At 42.6% G+C, this 20,146-nt stretch overlaps 1 protein-coding gene across 3 annotated transcripts in view; it reads right to left on the reverse strand.

Moving 5' to 3' along the window:
* Positions 1-11,830, reverse strand: part of LYST (lysosomal trafficking regulator) — a 202,315-nt gene extending 190,485 nt beyond the window's left edge. For 2 of the 3 annotated variants that reach the window (XM_045783612.2, XM_045783611.2), the window contains exon 1: positions 11,695-11,830. The gene's annotated coding sequence lies outside the window, so the exon portion shown is untranslated. Of the gene's footprint in view, positions 1-11,659 lie in introns of all 3 variants that reach the window. The other variant, XM_087863139.1, reaches the window with a different exon arrangement.
* Between the last annotated feature and the right edge of the window lie 8,316 nt (positions 11,831-20,146).

The raw sequence follows: 20,146 nt of genomic DNA on the forward strand, positions 1-20,146 counted from the left end.
TTTAAGGCTACATTATAGCTATATTTATAGCTGTCAACTACTGATGTTGAGTTTTTCATCTCCATTTACTGAGAACTTTGTCATACAACTCCTGTCTTTCTCTCCATACAAGATCTCTTATTCTGAGGGCTGCGTTTTCTATAAAAACAAATTATCCTAACATACAAGGATTCAGAGCTCTTTGATCACCTTTTCCTTAACGACCCTACTTTGTAGAGGGTGAGCATAGTTTAGCAGGTGAAAAATAAGTATGATAACCTATGGAAAGCATTTAGTGACTAGTATATAGTACTTGATAAATCGTAGATTTTATTAATATTACAATTGCTGTAATTAGCACTATTAATCTTGGCTACCTACTATCATTGGTCATACTTTGGCCCTTATCATCACCTGCAATTGTTCCAACTCCAGAATCTCAAAGTTAGGACCTCACACCATGTGCCTATTTTTCCATCCCTAGTACTCCTTTACTTCCATTAATCCTACAAGTTACTCATTGAGATTCTTCACCCTCTTTGTTCTGCACATTTATCAGCCCCATCTTGGCTTGGCTGTCTTCCTTAATAAAGCAGGATACCTCTGGTTCAGCCCTTCAGTTAGCAACCTCATTATCACTCTCAGTTCCTTGACTCTATACCACCCCCCAACCCAAGTTCTACATCATACCCTCCCTTCCAATCCCCATCCAGATTCAGTCTAACTATATGCTTTCTGCACCATTATGTAGAGCTACTGGAGAAAACTGTTTAACCATTCTGATTGGCTGCTTTCCTCATTTGTTATTTCAATGGAGTTTATCACTATTCAGCAATTAGGTCAGTGGTCCCTGGTCAAGCCCCTCTCCCAATCACAACAGTAACTTTTCCCATGATACATACCCCAACCCATGTTCTTCCTCCTCAATTTCAGCAGATAACCTGGCTCCTTGGAGACAAGAGATGCCATCCTGGACATGTACCTATATTATATCAGTACCTACTCTCTATTTCCTTTTCTTTTTTTTTAAATATGAAGATGCATCACTGCTCTTCTTCAGGGTAACCCTTTCACCTGTGCTCTCGTTCCCAACCCTTCCATTTCCTCTGAAGTTATGTCTGATTATCTTCTTTCTCTTGCAACTTCAATTTTTGTGACTTCGATTTTCTTTCCTCTTCAATGGACCCTTCCCATCAGTCCACTAAAGTTCCTTGACTCTTTCATCTTTAAGGAAAAGCAAACTTTCCCCAATCGGATCTCCCTGCTCAAGCTTCCACCCACTGTCCTCTCTTCCTTACCAAAAGTATTTGAAAGGATGTGTTTACTGAATGAATGAAGACTTTTTAAATTTGGTTTAGACTTCTGAGTTCTAGACTGACCTATATATTTTGAAATTTTTAATTACATGTGACTCGGTTCCAACAAAGAAAATAACTACTGTTGCAGGAGTTAAGATGGCGGAGGAGTAGGAGACACCTTTTTCAGTCAGTCCCCCGAGTCGAGCTGGATAGGTACCAGACCAGCCTAAACAACCACGGAACCAGCCTGAGACGCAGGAAGACGCATCTGGATCTCTACAAATGAACATCTCCAGCACTGAGTATTGAGGTACGAAGCGGGGAGCCATGAAACCGTGCACAGATATCAGAAGATAAATGGAAGGGGGAGGGAGCCGCCCCGTTCGGGCGCCGGGAAGCGGTAGCCACCTGCACTGGGGAGCAGGTGGGGCTTGCGGACGGCACCCAGCACCCGCAAAACAGCAGACTGAGACCGTGAGCCGGGTGCGCGCGCCACCAGGCATATCGCGGAACACCGGAATCCCGGTGCGCTCACTGGATCCAGACTGAGACCGGGAGCTTCTGGAGCGCGCGCGGGGTGGCTGGCGGCTGGCGGCCTTAGAAACACAAAGGACAGAGACATGCCGGCCCTGGAAGTGAGGGCTGGGACGCCGGGTGTGGGGCGCACATCCCGGGACGCTGCAGGGTTGAGCAGCACCAACAGTAACAGAGTTAAAGTGGCCAGAACATTAGTAGAGAACGGGTCGCAATCCCTCTGTTCTGTGACAGAGGCTGAAATTCGGCCGCTGCTGCTCTGACTCTCAGAAGAGGCACAGCAAACCGCCAGGGAAAGCCGCCAGAGAACAAAAGCCTGGAAACACCGGCTCAGAGAGTGCCCATCCCCATCCCCCCTCGCAGGGGACGCGGAGACTCTACCCAAACAGGGTTGCCTGAGTATCGGCGCGGCAGGCCCCTCCCCCAGAAGGCAGGCTGAAAAATCAAGAAGCCCACAACCCGGGCGCCTGGGTGGTGCAGTCATTGAGCGCCTGTCTTCGGCTTAGGGCGTGATCCTGGCGTTCTAGAAAGGAGTCCCTCATCGGGCTCCTCCGCTGGGAGCCTGCTTCTTCCTCTCCCACTCCCCTGCTTCTGTTCCCTCTCTCGCTGGTTGGCTGCCACATAAATAAATAAATAAAATCTTTAAAGAAGAAGCCCACATCCCTAAGATCCCTAAAAAACAAGGGGCACGGCCTGGGACCCAGTCAATAATTTGGGCTCTGGACAACCCTGCAACCTCTACTCATCAGAATGACAAGAAGGAGAAGCCCCCCCGCCCCAGCAAAGAAAAGACAGTGAGTCTGTGGCCTCTGCCACAGAAATAATGGCTATGGATGTAACCAAAGTATCAGAAATGGAATTCAGAGTAACGATGGTCAAAATGATGAGTAGAATTGAAAAAACTATTAACGAAAAGGTTACTGAGAAAATAGAATCCCTAAGGACAGAAATGAGAGCGAATCTGACAGAAATTAAAAATTCTATGAGCCAAATGCAGGCAAAACTAGAGGCTCTGACGGCCAGGGTCACCGAAGCAGAGGAACGGGTTAGTGAATTGGAGGATGCGTTAATAGAGGAAAAAACCAAAATAGAAGCTGCTCTTAAAAAAATCCAAGCCCACGAATGTAGGTTACGGGAGATTACTGACTCAATGAAACGATCCAATGTTAGAATCATCGGCATCCCCGAGGGGGTGGAGAAAAACAGAGGTCTAGAAGAGATATTTGAACAAATTGTAGCTGAAAACTTCCCTAATCTAGCAAGGGAAACAAAAATTCGTGTCCAAGAGGCAGAGAGGACCCCTCCCAAGCTCAACCATGACTAACCTACGCCACGTCATGTCATAGTGCATTTCGCAAATATTAGATCCAAGGATACAGTATTGAAAGCGGCCAGGGCAAAGAAATTTCTCACGTACCAAGGCAAAGGCATCAGAATTACGTCAGACCTGTCTACACAGACCTGGAATGAGAGAAAGGGTTGGGGGAGCATATTTAAAGCTCTTTCAGAGAAAAACATGCAGCCAAGGATCCTTTATCCGTCAAGGCTGTCATTCAGAATTGATGGAGAAATAAAGACATTTCAAAATCACCAGTCACTAACCAATTTCGTAACCACGAAACCAGCCCTATAGGAGATATTACAGGGGGTTCTATAAAAGTAAAAAGGCCCCAAGAGTGATACAGAACAGAAAGTCACAGCCAATACAAACAAAGACTTTACTGGCAACATGGCATCACTAAAATCATATCTCTCAGTACTCAGTCTTAATGTTAATGGCTTAAATTCTCCCATAAAACGCCACAGGGTTGCAGATTGGATAAAAAGAAATGACCCATCCATTTGCTGTCTACAAGAGACTCATTTCGAACCCGAAGATGCATTCAGACTGAGAGTAAGGGGATGGAGTACCATCTTTCACGCAAATGGACCTCAAAAGAAAGCTGGGGTAGCAATTCTCATATCAGATAAATTGGATTTTAAACTACAGATTACTTAGAGATGCAGAAGGGCACTATATTATTCTTAAAGGAAGTATTCAACAAGTGGATATGACAATTATAAATATATATATGCCCCCAACAGGGGAGCAGCAAGATACACAAGCCAACTCTTAACCAGAATAAAGAGACATATAAATAAAAATACATTAATAGTAGGGGACCTCAACACTCCACTCTCAGAAATAGACAGAACACCCTGGCAAAAACTAAGCAAAGAATCAAAGGCTTTGAATGCCATACTCGACTCATAGATATATATAGAACACTACACCCCAGAACCAAAGAATACTCATTCTATTCTAATGCCCATGAAACATTCTTAAGAATAGACCATGTTCTGGGACACAAAACAGGTCTCAACCGATACCAAAAGATTGAAATTATCCCCTGCATATTCTCAGACCACAACGCTCTGAAATTGGAACTCAACCACAAGGAAAAATTTGGAAGAAACTCAAACACTTGGAGACTAAGAACCATCCTGCTCAGGAATGACTCGATAAACCAGGAAATCAAAAAATTAAACAATTTATGGAGACCAATGAGAATGAAAATACAACAGTCCAAAACCTATGGGATACTGCAAAGGCAGTCCTAAGGGGGAAATACATAGCCATCCAAGCCTCACTCAAAAGAATAGAAAAATCTAAAATGCAGTTTTTATATTCTCACCTCAAGAAGCTGGAACAGCAACAGAGGGACAGGCCTAATCCACGCACGAGGAAGCAGTTGACCAAAATTAGAGCTGAAATCAATCAAGCAGAAACCAGAAGTACAGTAAAGCAGATCAACAGGACTAGAAGCTGGTTCTTTGAGAGAATCAATAAAATTGACAGACCACTGGCAACACTTAACCAAAAGAAAAGAGAAAGGACCCAGATTATTAAAATTATGAATGAAAAAGGAGAGGTCATGACGAACACCACTGAAATTGGAAGGATTATTAGAAATTTTTATCAACAGCTATATGCCAATAAACTAAGCAATCTGGAAGAGATGGAATCCTTCCTGGAAACCTATAAACTACCAAGACTGAAACAGGAAAAAATTGATTCCTTAAACAGGCCAATTAATTATGAAGAAATTGAGTCAGTGATAAACAACCTTCCAAATAACAAAACTCCAGGCCCGGACAGTTTTCCTGGGGAATTCTACCAAACATTCAAAGAAGAAATAATACCTATTCTCCTAAAGCTATTTCAAAAAATAGAAACAGAAGGAAAGCTACCAAACTCATTCTATGAGGCCAATATTACCTTGATCCCCAAACTAGGCAAAGACCCCCTCAAAAAGGAGATTTACAGACCGATCTCCCTAATGAATATGGACGCCAAAATCCTCAACAAGATACTTGCTAATAGAATCCAACAGTACATTAAAAGGATTATCCATCACGATCAAGTGGGATTCATACCTGTGATGCAAGCGTGGTTCGATATTCGCAAATCAATCAGCGTGATACATCATATCAACAAGAAAAGACTCAGGAACCATATGATCCTCTCAATCGATGCCGAAAAAGCATTTGACAAAATACAGCATCCTTTCCTGATTAAAACCCTTCAGAGTGTAGGAATGGAAGGTACATTTCTCAATCTCATAAAAGCCATCTATGAAAAGCCTACTGCAAATATTATTCTCAATGGGGAAAAGCTGGAAGCCTTTCCCTTAAGATCAGGAACTCGACAAGGATGCCCACTCTCACCACTATTATTCAACATAGACTAGAAGTCCTTGCAACAGCAATCAGACGACAAAAAGGGATCAAAGGTATTCAAATCGGCAAAGAAGAAGTCAAAATGTCTCTCTTCGCAGATGACATGATACTCTATATGGAAAACCCAAAAGAAGCCACTCCCAAACTATTAGAAGTTATAGAGCAATTCAGTAACGTGGCGGGATACAAAATCAATGCTCAGAAATCAGTTGCATTTCTATACACGAACAACGAGACCGAAGAAAGAGAAATTAGGGAATCCATCCCATTTACAATAGCACCAAAAACCATACATTACCTTGGAATTTACTTAACCAGAGACGTAAAGGACCTATATTCTAGAAACTATAAATCACTCTTGAAAGACATTGAGGAAGACACAGAAAGATGGAAAGATATTCCATGCTCATGGATCGGAAGAATTAACATAGTTAAAATGTCTATGCTACCCAGAGCAATCTACAGTTTCAATGCTATCCCGATCAAAATACCAATGACATTTTTCAAAGAACTGGAACAAATAGTCCTTAAATTTGTATGGAAACAGAAAAGGCCCCGAATCTCCAAGGAACTGTTGAAAAGGAAAAACAAAGCTGGGGGCATCACAATGCCGGATTTCGAGCTGTACTACAAAGCTGTGATCACAAAGACAGCATGGTACTGGCACAAAAACAGACACATAGACCAATGGAACAGAATAGAGAGCCCAGAAATGGACCCTCGGCTCTTTGGGCAACTAATATTTGATAAAGCAGGAAAAAACATCCGGTGGGAAAAAGACAGTCTCTTCAATAAATGGTGCTGGGAAAATTGGACAGCTACATGCAAAAGAATGAAACTTGACCACTCTCTCACACCATACACAAAAATAAACTCCAAATGGATGAAAGACCTCGATGTGAGACAGGAATCCATCAAAATTCTAGAGGAGAACATAGGCAGCAACCTCTACGACATCGGCCACAGCAACCTTTTTCATGACACATCCCCAAAGGCAAAAGAAACAAAAGATAAAATGAATTTATGGGACTTCATCAAGATTAAAAGTTTCTGCACAGCCAAGGAAACAGTCAGAAAAACTAAGAGGCAGCCCACGGAATGGGAGAATATATTTGCAAATGACACTACAGATAAAGGACTGGTATCCAAGATCTACAAAGAACTTCTCAAACTCAATACACGAGAAACAAATAAACAAATCAAAAAATGGGCAGAAGATATGAACAGACACTTTTCCAATGAAGACATACAAATGGCTAACAGACACATGAAAAAATGTTCAAAATCATTAGCCATCAAGGAAATTCAAATCAAAACCACACTCAGATACCACCTTACGCCAGTTAGAATGGCAAAAATAGACAAGGCAAGAAACAACAATTGTTGGAGAGAATGTGGAGAAAGGGGATCCCTCCTACGTTGTTGGTGGGAATGCAAGTTGGTACAGCCACTCTGGAAAACAGTGTGGAGGTCCCTTAAAAAGTTAAAAATTGAGCTACCCTATGATCCAGCCATTGCACTACTGGGTGTTTACCCCAAAGATACAGACGTAGTGAAGAGAAGGGCCATATGCACCCCAATGTTCATAGCAGCAATGTCCACAATAGCTAAATCGTGGAAGGAGCCGAGATGCCCTGCAACAGATGACTGGATTAAGAAGTTGTGGTCCATATATACAATGGAATATTACTCAGCTATCAGAAAGAACGAGTTCTCAACATTAGCTACAACATGGACGGCACTGGAGGAGATAATGCTAAGTGAAATAAGTCAAGCAGAGAAAGACAACTATCATATGATTTCTCTCATCTATGGAACATAAGAACTAGGATGATCAGTAGGGGAAGAAAGGGATAAATAAAGGGGGGTAATCAGAAGGGGGAATGAAGCATGAGAGACTATGGACTATGAGAAACAAACTGAGGGCCTCAGAGGGGAGGGGGGTGGGGGAATGGGATAGACCGGTGATGGGTAGTAAGGAGGGCACGTATTGCATGGTGCACTGGGTGTTATACACAACTAATGAATCATCGAGCCTTACATCGGAAACCGGGGATGTACTGTATGGTGACTAACATAATATAATAAAAAATCATTAAAAAAAGAAAAAAAAGAAAAAAAAAGGAAAATAACTACTTTCACCAAAGTGATGTGAACTGATGAATTTCATATCTTCAAATCTGTTCCTCCACCTATATTTTCAAATTTAAGATCAATTATCAGCATTACCATTCACCCAGTCAGACAAACTAGAATCCTTAAATCTCACTTTGATTCCTCCTTTTCTTTTATCCTGTACCTAACCAAGTCCTTTCTAAAACCTCCCACATCTGTCCCCTTCGTGTCTTCCCAGGGCTCCCACCATTGAGGCCTCCTCCCCTGACACTACTTCACAGGGATGTTGTGAGGGTTAAACACAATAATAAATGGGAACGTGCTCTGTAAGATGTGAGGTGCTTAAAAAGATTATTTAATATTATCACATGTTTGCCAAAGCGAGCAGGGGTTAATATGACTTGTTCTTAAAAAAAAACAATTCTGGGTCTTAATCAGTGCCTTGTTTTCTAATCACAAATTACAAAGCATCTGCTTGGCAATCTGGTCTATAATTTTTCTAGGAATCACTTACTATCAAGATGTTCAATGTATAGTTTCTAAGCTTCACTACCACCCCCCTCCATTTTTGAATTTAAAATATGTGATTCTTCGGGTTTCTGGCAAAAATCTTCTATCCTTTTCACTTTGTAAAGATGAGTGGCTACAGTTGTATAAACATTTCTAAGTATGTGCAGCATTCTCCCTTATCAGTCATCTATTTCTTCCACTCATTTAAAGTGGCTAGAAGTTCTCTTATTTCCTCATCCATTTTGAGTTTCAATTTCAAGGAATCACATTTGAATGGAACAATGACTAGCCTTGGAAAATTGTTTAATTCCTTTCTTGATTAATTAAGATGATCACACTTTAAGTATTATTTTTTCATATTATTAAATAAGATTTTTCTCCCCTCCCCCTCACTATAAGACTTGAAAAGCATTCAAAGTTTCCAAATGTATCAGGGCTCTCTCAATTACCATAAATCAAGGCTAGGAGAATTAAGAGAAACAAGGACAAATACTGGTGAGAAGCAGTAGCAAAAGAAAGTAGGATCCAAGAGAATATAGTTTCCACTGACTCCAAGATCAGTTTATAACTAGTTATTAACCTGACAGTTTTTTAAAATATACTTCGAGAATATATTTAGGTTGAAAATCCATTTAAAAATATTAGTTTATAACCTGGGTTCTTAATGTAAGGGATAGACCTTGAATTCTAGGAGCCTCATATATTTTTGATACAAGTTTTACAGGCTAAATTCTATTGTTCCAAATACTGCATAATTTGAGGAAAAGATCTCCATTCAACATGTGATGGCCCATTGATTTCAAGCCATCTTTAATGAAAGTAAAGAATTAGGATAATCCCTGTATATTACTGACTCATTAATAAAGTATTAAAAATACAGGTCATCTCCATTGTAATTTCACAAATGGCCAAGTGAAGCCACATTTGATAACAAGATTTCTGAGGCTAAAAAAATTCTTGAACTTAAGCCAGTCATCTAAACATAATTTGGGAAAAGATCAATCATTTGAGGTGTTCATGTTAAATACAGGAACAACCTACAAAGGTACTCGAAATTCTGGATTATATTGCTTTCTCTACAACTGAAACTAACAAACAGATGCTCTGAGTGCAAGCAAATAAAAACAAAACTGCCCTCAATGAAACAAATGACTTAGTTGGTCCAAAAGAACTAAAAAGAAAATGAGTAAGAATGAAAAAAAGTTTGCAGTTTATGGGTGAAAATATTAAACCCCTGTTAAAGTCAAGATAATGTAACATCTTCAATACAAAGTCACTGCAATCTATTGCTAATAATCTCTACTTAGATGTCTCCTTTTACTGTCTTCTAGCCAATCCCTCATAAAACTCATATCAATACATGTCTACTTCATCCTTATACTCACCTAGGACAAAAATTTTGGTGTTTCTAAGTCTCCTGTTGAGCCTATCCTTAATTCATCCAGAAATCAACCACTCCACCAGTTCCACTTTGGTCCAAATTATAATCATTTCTGCCCTGAATTATGGCAAGAGTCCCTGAGCTGATATCCCTGCTTCCACTGCTGTTCAATCCTCCCTCTTGCCCAAACAGTCTTTTCTCCATTCCAGCCACAGGGTGACTCTTTTAAAAGTCTGATTATATCTCTTCTGTATTCAAAAGGATGACTCCCCTTCTCACTCAGAGTGTTAGACAAAATCCGTACAAAGGCCTGCAAGGCCTCACCCAACCTGATTTCCCATTCCCACTTACCTGACTTCATTCTACTACTCTTACTTTGCTCACTCCACCACAGCCACATCAGCCTTTGAGCTGTCCTCAAACATGCCCAGTACACTCCTGGCTCAAAGCTTTTGCAAATGCCTTTCCCTCTGGTTCAACGCTCTTCCCCGAGAGAGGGGTATGGAGTACCTACTCACTTCCTTCTGGTCTTGGGGTCAAATGCCATGTTCTCCAGGAAGTCTTCCCTGGCTACCTCTAGTTAAAATTGCAACTCTCTCCCCTTATCCTTCCTCTTTCATGCTTTTTTCCTTTATAGTCCTTACACAAAATGACATAGCACATATTTTATTATCTTAGACCCCCCATTAGAACGTAAGCTCCATGAAGGAGGGGATATTTATCTGTTCAGAAAACTGTTTGGCACACAGTATATGCTTAATAAATATTTACTAAATTTATGTATCATTTTATAGTTTACAAACTGCTTTCATGTAAGTTAAATTATATAATAACTCATTTTCTCCTAATTCCTCCTCCTCTCCAAATTCTCCAATCTTTAGGCAGTAGCAATATGGAGGATAGCAAAGAGCTATTAGAAAAAAAGTGGCTATTTATAAAGCTCTTTAAGATAGATACCCCGTATTAATAAGTACATCTATAAAATGAAAGCTCAGAGTCAACATCTTTATTAGCATAAGGTTTCTGGGTGTGGAAGTTTAAAGTAGCATCAGACCAGCCAAGAATCATCAGGAAGAAAAGCCCAATTCAGTTTGTCCTATCAATCTGTTAAACAAACCCTAGGAAAAATGCGAGTTGAATTCAGTGTTCAAGCAAACATTGGTCCGTATTCAATACCAACCTATGCAACACAAGACGCACCTCTCTTAAAATTTTCTATCTGTTTAAAACAAACCTCATCAACTACCAAGTGCTGTCACTGGGTGTGTATGGTCTGTTGAGCATATAGGGAATGTTTTGTTTTGTTTTGTTTAGCCCGATAAGAATCAAGGCTAGGGAGCGGTTCTTAAAGCCTCTGACCCTATCTCCTCCACTACTAAACAACCCGTTGACCTCCACCCTGTGGGGTCCGGGGGTCTCCCTGGGTTATTTCTCAAACAATTTAATCCTACCATAGGCGAAGGGGTATCTCAGCCAAGGCTCTAGTGATGCCCCGGGACAGACGGCAGATGTCTCAGAGGATCCTCTGGAGTCTCTCGCCCCAGCAAAGGGTGTCTGTCACAGGTATGAGAAAAGCAGCGGACCAAGGAACACGGGGGAGATGACAGATGGGTGAGCACCGCGGGACAGGAGCCCAAGCAGCGACTGCAAGGGTGGTGGCGCGGAAACTGTCAACTCCCGTCGTCGACCTGCCAGCCTGGGCCCGGTCGGGGTGGAGGTAGTGCCACCGCACAGGGCAATAAATACAAACAAGCTCGCAGCAAATCGCCGCCAGCCTACTCGACCTCCGCTCTCCCCGCCCCCCCGCGCGCCGGGAAATAAAGTTGGTGACGGGTGGCCGCCGCGAGGGTCCAGAGGGGCAGGGAGGAGCTCCCGCCAGCCGCTCAGCTGCTGTCAAAGGCTGCCCGGGCGCGGCAGGGAGACATCTCGGAGACCCGGAGCCTGAGAGGACGCCCGCGGACGGGCTTGGGGCCGAGTCCCCCGCGCCCTCAGCCCGGTGGCTGCGACCCCCAGCACAGGCTGACGGCCGCCACCCCCAAACCGCCTTCTCTCCAGGCCATGGATGGTGTCCGGGACCCCAAGCCCTCGGCCAGCGTCATCGGAGCCCAGCGGCCGCCTTTACCTGCTGTGTGGCTGCCGCCGCGCGCTTCCACTCACCGAGAGAATCCCCAGTCGTCGTCGCTGTCGCTGCCGCTGCCGCCGCCGCAGCCGCCGCCGCAAACTCCCAACCCCCGCCCCCTCAGGTAACCCAGGAAACCGGGAACACCACCCCCTCCCTTTCCCTGTCCGGACCCAGACCCGTTCGCCTGCGCGTGCGCGCTTGCCCCGCCTCGCGCGCCCCGAGCTCCGCCCCTCGCTGGTAGGGTAGCGTCGGCGTCGCAGGCGTGACGCGTGGAACTGCCGAGCCAATGGGGAACGGAAGGGCCGGGCCGAGCCTCAGGGCTGGGGGCCTTGGGGTTTCTCCCAGCGCAGGGGAGGATTGCTTCGGGTCCTCTCCGTGTCTGTGCGAGGCGAGGCTAGCTATGTCAGACCCAGAGAAAAGCGACCGTCGTTTGAAAAGCATCAAGCACTTGCGCAGCGTCCGCTTCCTCCATTCAACATAGACGCTCATCCTGTCCTCCTTGTGTGGGTCCAGAGGATGGGGGTACAAGAATATGGGAAGGGGTTGGAAGAGGGAGGAAGGGTTACCCACGAGGAAACCTACTCACCCTTCCTCTGGGGCCTGGAAAAAGCCATTTTGCAAAGGTAATGGTACGCTTCTTTCAGAAACGAAGCCAGTGTAGAAGTAATTCAGCGCAAATGTGTGTTTTTCAATTTAGCTCCCTTCAAACATATTTGTTACAGTGCGCACTGTCAACATTATATACCTTAAAATAGCAGTGCCTCCTGTAGGTGGGAGCCATAGGTTTAATACAAGGATGTTTTGGCTGCATCGCTGAGTGCCTGGCCCAGCACATGGCTGATAGGCTGCTGCCGCCAGCAATTTGGCATGTAGGAGGATACCCCTGGTCACCACCCAGTCTCCGTGACAGTCCATGTGCGGCATGTCAGAGGTACCGGGGACGATCTTGAACGGGGTTCAAGTCCTACCTATTAATACAAACTGTAAGCAAATGGCCTACAAATTGACAGGAATTGGCGTTAGAATCAACAACTTCTGTCTTTTTTGCACAGGAATCAAGAAATAGAAATAATTCAGGATGTAATGTCTTAAGGCTGTATACCAATTGCAATTCTCATCTGACCCAATGACAACCAAAGTAAATAGTTGACCAGTGATGTGATTTGAAGCAGCTCTTGGGGAAGATTCTGCACTTCAAAATACTCCCCACTGACGCCTGAAGTTCAGCCATTAGCAACTTGGGGCAGAGGTTGCCCACTTCCTCTGGCAATCTGTTAGAATGCAAATACTCCAAGGATGCACAACAACCCAAGTCACTAACAAATTAGTGAAAGCGATGTCTTAGGAAAATCACTACTCATTTAAAAAATATATAATGAGCACCTACTATGTGCTAAGTACCCTGCTAGGTGCTGGAGATACTTTGGTGAATTGCCCTGAGCTAAAAGAGGAAGAGGAAGCCAAACTTGACCTGTTTCACAGTTTCACCTAAGAGTGAACCTACTCCTATTTTCACATCAACTTTTACCCACTATCTTAAAAACATTTTTTTTTTTTTGGACAAAGAAGTCATAGAAATTATAAGTAACAATCCAGTTTCTGTTTCTCTTGAATGCAAGATAATTGATGATCATGATTTTGTTAAAGCCAAACAGAATGAAACAGACTTTGTATTACAACGGTACACAGTTAGCCCTCAGAGTATTATTTATTTGTAAAAGACACAAAGTAATGTCATTTCTAACTATTCTTTTCTCTGTATATCTATATAACCAAGCTACCTCAGTATTAACTTTGTTCAAAAGTATCTTAGAACATAGATATTAAGTATACATAATTAGATAAAACTTAGTTCAAAAGATTTCAAATGAACACAAATGTGTAACCATGTACATTCAAAAGAAGAAAGAAAAAAGAAAAAAATGAATAGATATGTAGAAGGAAGCCTTACTTATATATGTATCACACTTTGGAAAACTTTGTAAGTGGGAAGTTCTCCAGCTAATGTGACTCTAAAATTAGATTCTAAAAATCAAGATTTTAAAAGATGCAGTTAATGTACAGTTGGCCCTTGAACAACACAGGGGTTAGGGGTGCTGACCCCTGCTCAAAGAACCTTTGACTTCTCCAAAACTCAACTATTAATAGCCTACTGTTGACTGAAAGCCTTACCGATAACATAAACAGTTAATTAACATGTATTTTGTATACTGTATTCTTCAAGCAAGCTAGAGAAAAGAAAATATTAGTGAGAAAATCATAAGGAAAAAACATTTATACTAATGTATTGTACTTATTGAAAAAAATCCATGTATAAGTGGACCTATGCAGTTCAAACCCATGTTGTTCAAGGGGCAAAGGTAAATGTGCATTTCTTATTAATTATTCACCAAAATGCCGTACAATAATAATTTCACAACTACATGGATATATAAATCAGAACATGTCACACCTCCACTCAAAACCCTGCAATGGGGGCACCTGGGTGGCTCAGTGGGTTAAGTGTCTGCCTTTGGCTCAGGTCATGATCCCAGTTTCCGGGATCAAGACCCACATTGGGCTCCCTGCTCAGTGGGGAGTCTGCTTCTCCCTCTGCCCCTCACTCCCCTTGTGCGCTCTCTCTCTCTCTCTCAAATAAATAAATAAGTAAATAAATAAATAAATAAATAAATAAATAAAATAATCTTACAACAAAAACAAAAACCCTGTAATGGTTCTCCTATTTAACCCAGGTAAATACCAAATTCCTTATAAGAGCTCCACACCACCCAGAACCCCGCAACCTCATCTCTTCCTACTCTCCCACCCCTGCAGACCTACTGTTTACCAAACATCCGAGAGACCTTCCTGTCTTCAGGCCTCTGCACTGGCTGTTCCTTCAATCTGAAATGTCTTTTCTCCAGATAGCCACATGTATAACTCTCTAACCTCCCATATCTTTGCTCAGATTTCACCTTCTCCATAATGTCTATCTCAACATTGTCCTTAACCTTGATAAGAGGAGATTCTGCCCTGGGCCCCACACTTGAGTGTCCCTCATATCACAAATGCCATAGGTTATGGATGGAATTTTTCCTGACCCCTCTTCCCCAAATGCATATGTTAAAGTCAAAAGCCACAATGGGACTCTGTTTGGAAATAGAGCCTTTAAAGAGGTAATGTTAAATAAGGTCGCAAAGGGTGGGGGCCCTCATCCAATAGGACTGGTGTCCTTATCAGAAGGCAAGAGACACCAGAGCTTTCCACACATGTGCAGAGGAAAGGCCACATGAGGACACAGCAAGAAGGCAGCTATCTGCAAACCTCACCAGATATCAGGAAGAGAGATCTCACCAGATATCAGCCCTGCTGCCACTTTGATCCTGGACGTCCAGCCTCTAGACTATGAGAGAATATATCTCTGTTGTTTTAAGTCACCCAGTCTGTAATATTTTGTTAAGGCAATGCTGGAAGACTAATACACCCCCCAAAATAATTTTAATAAGGACGTACTACATAACTTACACATCTATTAGGTTCATCTTTATTATCTCCCGCATATAGAGTTCATGAAGGCGGCAACCTTTGTTCTGTTTATGATGTATCCCAAGTGCCAGAACAGTACCTGGCACATAGCAAGCATTCATCATAATTTTAGATGAAGTTTGAAACTTCAATGCCCACTGCCCTGCCCTGGAGTAAAACTGGATATTCGAAGAAGTGGTAGAGAGGATGCAGGGCTTCCATTTTTGTAATAGGAACATGGTCGAAATTATACAGATTTCCACATTTGACTACAGATGGGGCAATTGCTATATTAAAAAATTACAGTGGTGCCTAGGTGGCTCAGTCAGTTGAGCATCCAACTCTTGGTTTTGGCTCAGGTCGTGATCTCAGGGTTGTCGGATGGAGCCCCACGTGGGGAATCAGCACTCAGCGGGGAGTCTGCTTCTCTCCCCCTCCTATTATGCACTTGCTCTCTCTCTCAAAGAAAGAAAGAAAGAAAGAAAGAAAGAAAGAAAGAAAGAAAGAAAGAAAGAAAGAAAGAGAGAGAGAAAGAAAAAATATTTTTTTAAATGATATATACACAAATTTAGTTTTGGAGTGCTTTATGTTATTAGGATGTATATGACTCTTTTAAAAATGTGCTTTTTATTAGGCACCTTAAAACCTATGGAAGAAGTCAGTTCTTAATGTCTCCATTAAGCTGTTTAACATTTGCTCCTTCTTTTTGCAAAACTTATCAGGTTAGGTTTTAAAAAGATTTTTAATGTAATTTTCTCTACTAAATCACTGATAACTTTTTAAATTCCCCAAAGTATGTATATTTTACTTTAAAAACTCTTCTGTTGTTACAAGATTTGTAAACATCAAAAACACTTTATGAGGTGCTTTTTACAGCCAGTTAAAAGTGTTAAAACAACCCAAATCTCTCTTCTTTGTTGTGGAACCTTCAGGCTGAGTGTGTCTTAGTGCCCTACTTTCGTGTGTAGGAAAGACTGCACTTGTGGGCAGCAGTGTCATTAATTCTCAAAGAAGTTTTTTTTTTTTCTTTTTAAATTCTGAATTGTCTTTCTGCTTAGAATGGAAAATACTTGCTGTCGTAATAAATGCAAATGTTAAGATGGGTATACAATATAGAAAATGAAACTCTTCTGTGATCTCATCCCAGAAATAGTCACTAGTAAGTGATGTATACGTCCACGGAGACACACGCGCGCACACACACACACACATGCACGCACACACACACACAGAGCTATAAAGTTGTCACCGTCATTGAAAAAGGAGGAATTTGATTCAATTATTGAGTGTAATTCTTACCCAAGTGACTTACTTGCCATTTCTTATTTTAACAGTTGATATTTGTCTGTCTTAATTCCCAATATGTTCCTGTGCTCAACGAGTTTATGATGAACTTTGAGTTGTAACCTGCATGAGCTGTTCATTTTGCGAGAGCAAACTAAGGCCATCCTACACAATAGACAGGCTAACAAGTGGGAAGAAATTAAGAAATGTTATAAGAAATGCATGACTTGTATCCGTTGCCAAGAGCCCGGGGGATCATAGCAGATTTAAAAAATCTTAAGAACCCTTTAAAGCTCACGGTATCTCATTTAGAAGAGCACGAAAACGTATCTGCAAGTTCACAGAGCAGAATATCACTTGACAGTTCAAAGCAATGATTGGAAAGGGCTGGTCAGATTCAAGGTAGGAACAGGTGAAGGTATATATGTGTTTCACTGCCCACTCAAAAAAACCTGCTACATGAAAAGATTCTTAATATGTACACTTTCTCTGTAATTTCAAATACACCACGATTTTGGACTGCTTCAAAAAAAATGTCTCTAACTCTACCCAATACCAGACATAGAATCCACCAGTAATGTTGTTGGATGGATCCATTAGTTCAGGCCTTGATTCAACTACAGGGTATTTTCCATGTACTTGCAGTGTCCGAGGCTTTGGGGTACAAAGGTAGAGGAAAGACCTGGGACTGCTGGGGACCCCAGACAGGAAGACACGCAGTGACAGTGGAGGGTGATGAGGGTGAGGATTGCGTCATGCACAGGGATTCCTAGGGCACGGTGGCGGGACATCCAAACCCACGTCTGGGATCAGAAAAGCCTTCTTGGACAAGCTGACTCTAGACTTGAGACTTAAAGACTCAGCAGGCTTCAGGCAGGCCATTTTTTTGGATATGCACCTTTAGTGCCCCAGTCTAGATGAACCATATCTTAAAAATGATAGGAGTATCGTCAGTCTTTCACAAAGTTAAGTTTATTCAATTCAGAAATTCCCCTTCTGAAACTATGGCCGTCCTATTTCTTCAGAATTTAAATAACCTTCCTTCAGGATATGACAGCAGCCATGTGTATGTTCAATGTCCTATCTTGACAAAGTGATTGGCAATAAAAAGTTGGCAAGCTGATTGGTCCCTGGAAGGGTTTGTTGCTCTGTTCTTTTTGTCGATGTGGTGGCTGTTATTATTACTGTTGTTGTTGTAGCTGTTTATAAAATCCACGTGTCCAGAAGCCACTGACAGCAAGGCCAGGACAGGCCTGGCAGGGTGTTCCAGGGCCATGCTCTTCCTCGGACCGGCAGCATCACCTGGGAACTTGTGAGAAATCCAGAATCTCAGTCCACAACCCCAGACTTCCTGAGTCATACTTGGCATTTCAACAAGATCCTCAGATGATTTATATGCACATTAAAGTTTAAAAAGCACCGCTCCAGGAGAGGGAACAGCATGTGTACAAACTGATGAGGGAGAGCACGGTGGCGGGAAGACCCTTTCCAAAGTTGAAAGAGTAAAAGCCACATTTCAAGGAGGGTGAGGGTGATGTTGGCAGGGCAGGCCGGAGGGTGGGCAATGATTAATATTTTCCCTCTGCACCAACTGTACCCAGATAGATAACTGCTCCATATTTCATCCTGGGCATCTTATTTTTTATTTTTACTTTTCTTAGAGGGGGAAGGAGAGAGAGAGTCAGAGAATCTTAAAAAGGCTCCACGCCCAGCTCAGGGGCTCAATCTCATGACCCCAAGATCATGACCTGAGCCGAAATCAAGAGTGGGATGCTTAACTGACTGAGCCGGCTACACAGGTGTCCCCATCCTGGTCATTTTAATCTTTTTTTTTTTTTAAGATTTTATTTATTTATTTGACAGAGAGAGAGACAGCCAGCGAGAGAGGGAACACAAGCAGGGGGAGTGGGAGAGGAAGGAGCAGGCTCCCAGCGGAGGAGCCTGATGCGGGGCTCGATCCCAGGACTCCGGGATTACGCCCTGAGCCGAAGGCAGACGCTTAACCGCTGTGCCACCCAGGCGCCCCTGGTCATTTTAATCTAAGCCACGTTCCATATTGCTTCCGTTGCTCAATCACTTGTTGCAGAACCTCAAAACATAGGTTAAACTCTTGGAGGGCAAATAAATATCTTGGGCCTATTGGGTGGCAGTTAGTGGGATGCATCATAACTGTAATAATAGGTCATGCTCACTCTCCAGAGTGGCTGGTGAAGAGTCTGTTTTAATGAGGACCAGACACCAGAGGATAAAAATTTACCTAAGCCAGGGCGCTGCTATATCATGTGGACAGAAGGAGCCCTGTCCCGCCTAACAGGTTTGCTATCTCAGGTAGACTTCGTCCTATGCTGCCATAAGGCTACGCTGAAGGTACAAGAGGCACTTAGTAATTACAAGTTAAGATTTAAATTCAAGTACGCATTTTCTCTCTTTTATCTGCCAAAAGAGAAAGTACATCCCAAGTAAGTGTGACAGACAAGCCGGAACACAATCTCAGATAGTCTTCCTTAATTTCCCTGCCTCCTAATAGCTATCCTCATTCTTATTGTTAGTCTTCTCAAATACACTTTGACTTTATTGTGTGGTGAGGACTCTATTTTATCTTTTTGTGTTCGTTTTAAGCAGATAGAGGCTGCTCAATAAATTTTTCGAGTAAATGAGGCAGATAATGATACAGAGGAATACAAGTAGCTGGAAGAATTTTCCATGACCGATGGTCAGTCATGGTCAATGGTTATTAGAGGATGTGTGTGTGTCTTTTATACTTTAGGAGATTTTATTTAAATCCTGATTTTCGTGCCTGGAATATCAGAATATTTTCTATCTGGGTGCATTCTGACGTGGCATCCTATTTGTTGGTAAAGCACTGTTTTATGCAAAGAGAAATCAAACTTATAAAAATTACATAATCATTTTCCCCAATTCACCATGTAAACTAATCTGAGAGGTTCAGAACCGTCATATATTTGGGATCAGACCTGCATATTAATGCGGTGTGGACTCCCCTTGAGCCTAAGCTATGTTTACCTATGGAATTCAGATAGTGGGAGTCGTAGGGGTCCCAGTGGGACCCCCCAGGAATAGATCTGCGTGAGTGAGGGAAGAGTCTTCTGGGGAAGTGGGCACACAGGCTTCTCTAATAACAAAACTTAGGTTGCAGAGGGAAGGGATGATTGTATGTACGGCACAGTGTCTGGTATCCAAATTTGTTCTCACCAGCATCCTGGATCTAGCTCTAAGCCCTGAGATTTGAAGATATTTGAAAGGCATCTGAGACTTAAAATGGCAAAGCCTGTTTGTGTAGAGTCCCTGGTTCCAGGGAGCACTACATTAGAATCCATGCAACCAAGTAGTCATATCAGACAGCGGAGAGTGGCCCCATGGCAGGTGGGGGGGGGGGCTGCAGTGTGTTAGCCACAGCAGCGGGAGGCCACTTCATCAGATGTTTGCCCGGAGTCTTAGATTGTAGCACAAACCCTTCTCTCTGACCAGCTTGTGCTGGCATCAGGGCAATAAGGAAACATAGGGCTCCACAAGAACCTAGAAGTCATTTTAGAAACCCTTGACATGGGGCCAACTTTTCTGTTTTTAATGCAGCTGTCCCGTGAGCAAAGTCCTGAGAAAGCTGCATCACTTAGCAGAATAGATGCAGCCTGGACGTGCCATCTTATTGAAAATCAAATACAGAATCTGTTTGGAAGT

Source organism: Ursus americanus, chromosome 6, assembly GCF_024610735.1.
Source record: "Ursus americanus isolate L20-20 chromosome 6, mUrsAme1.1.p, whole genome shotgun sequence".
NCBI lineage: Eukaryota > Metazoa > Chordata > Mammalia > Carnivora > Ursidae > Ursus > Ursus americanus.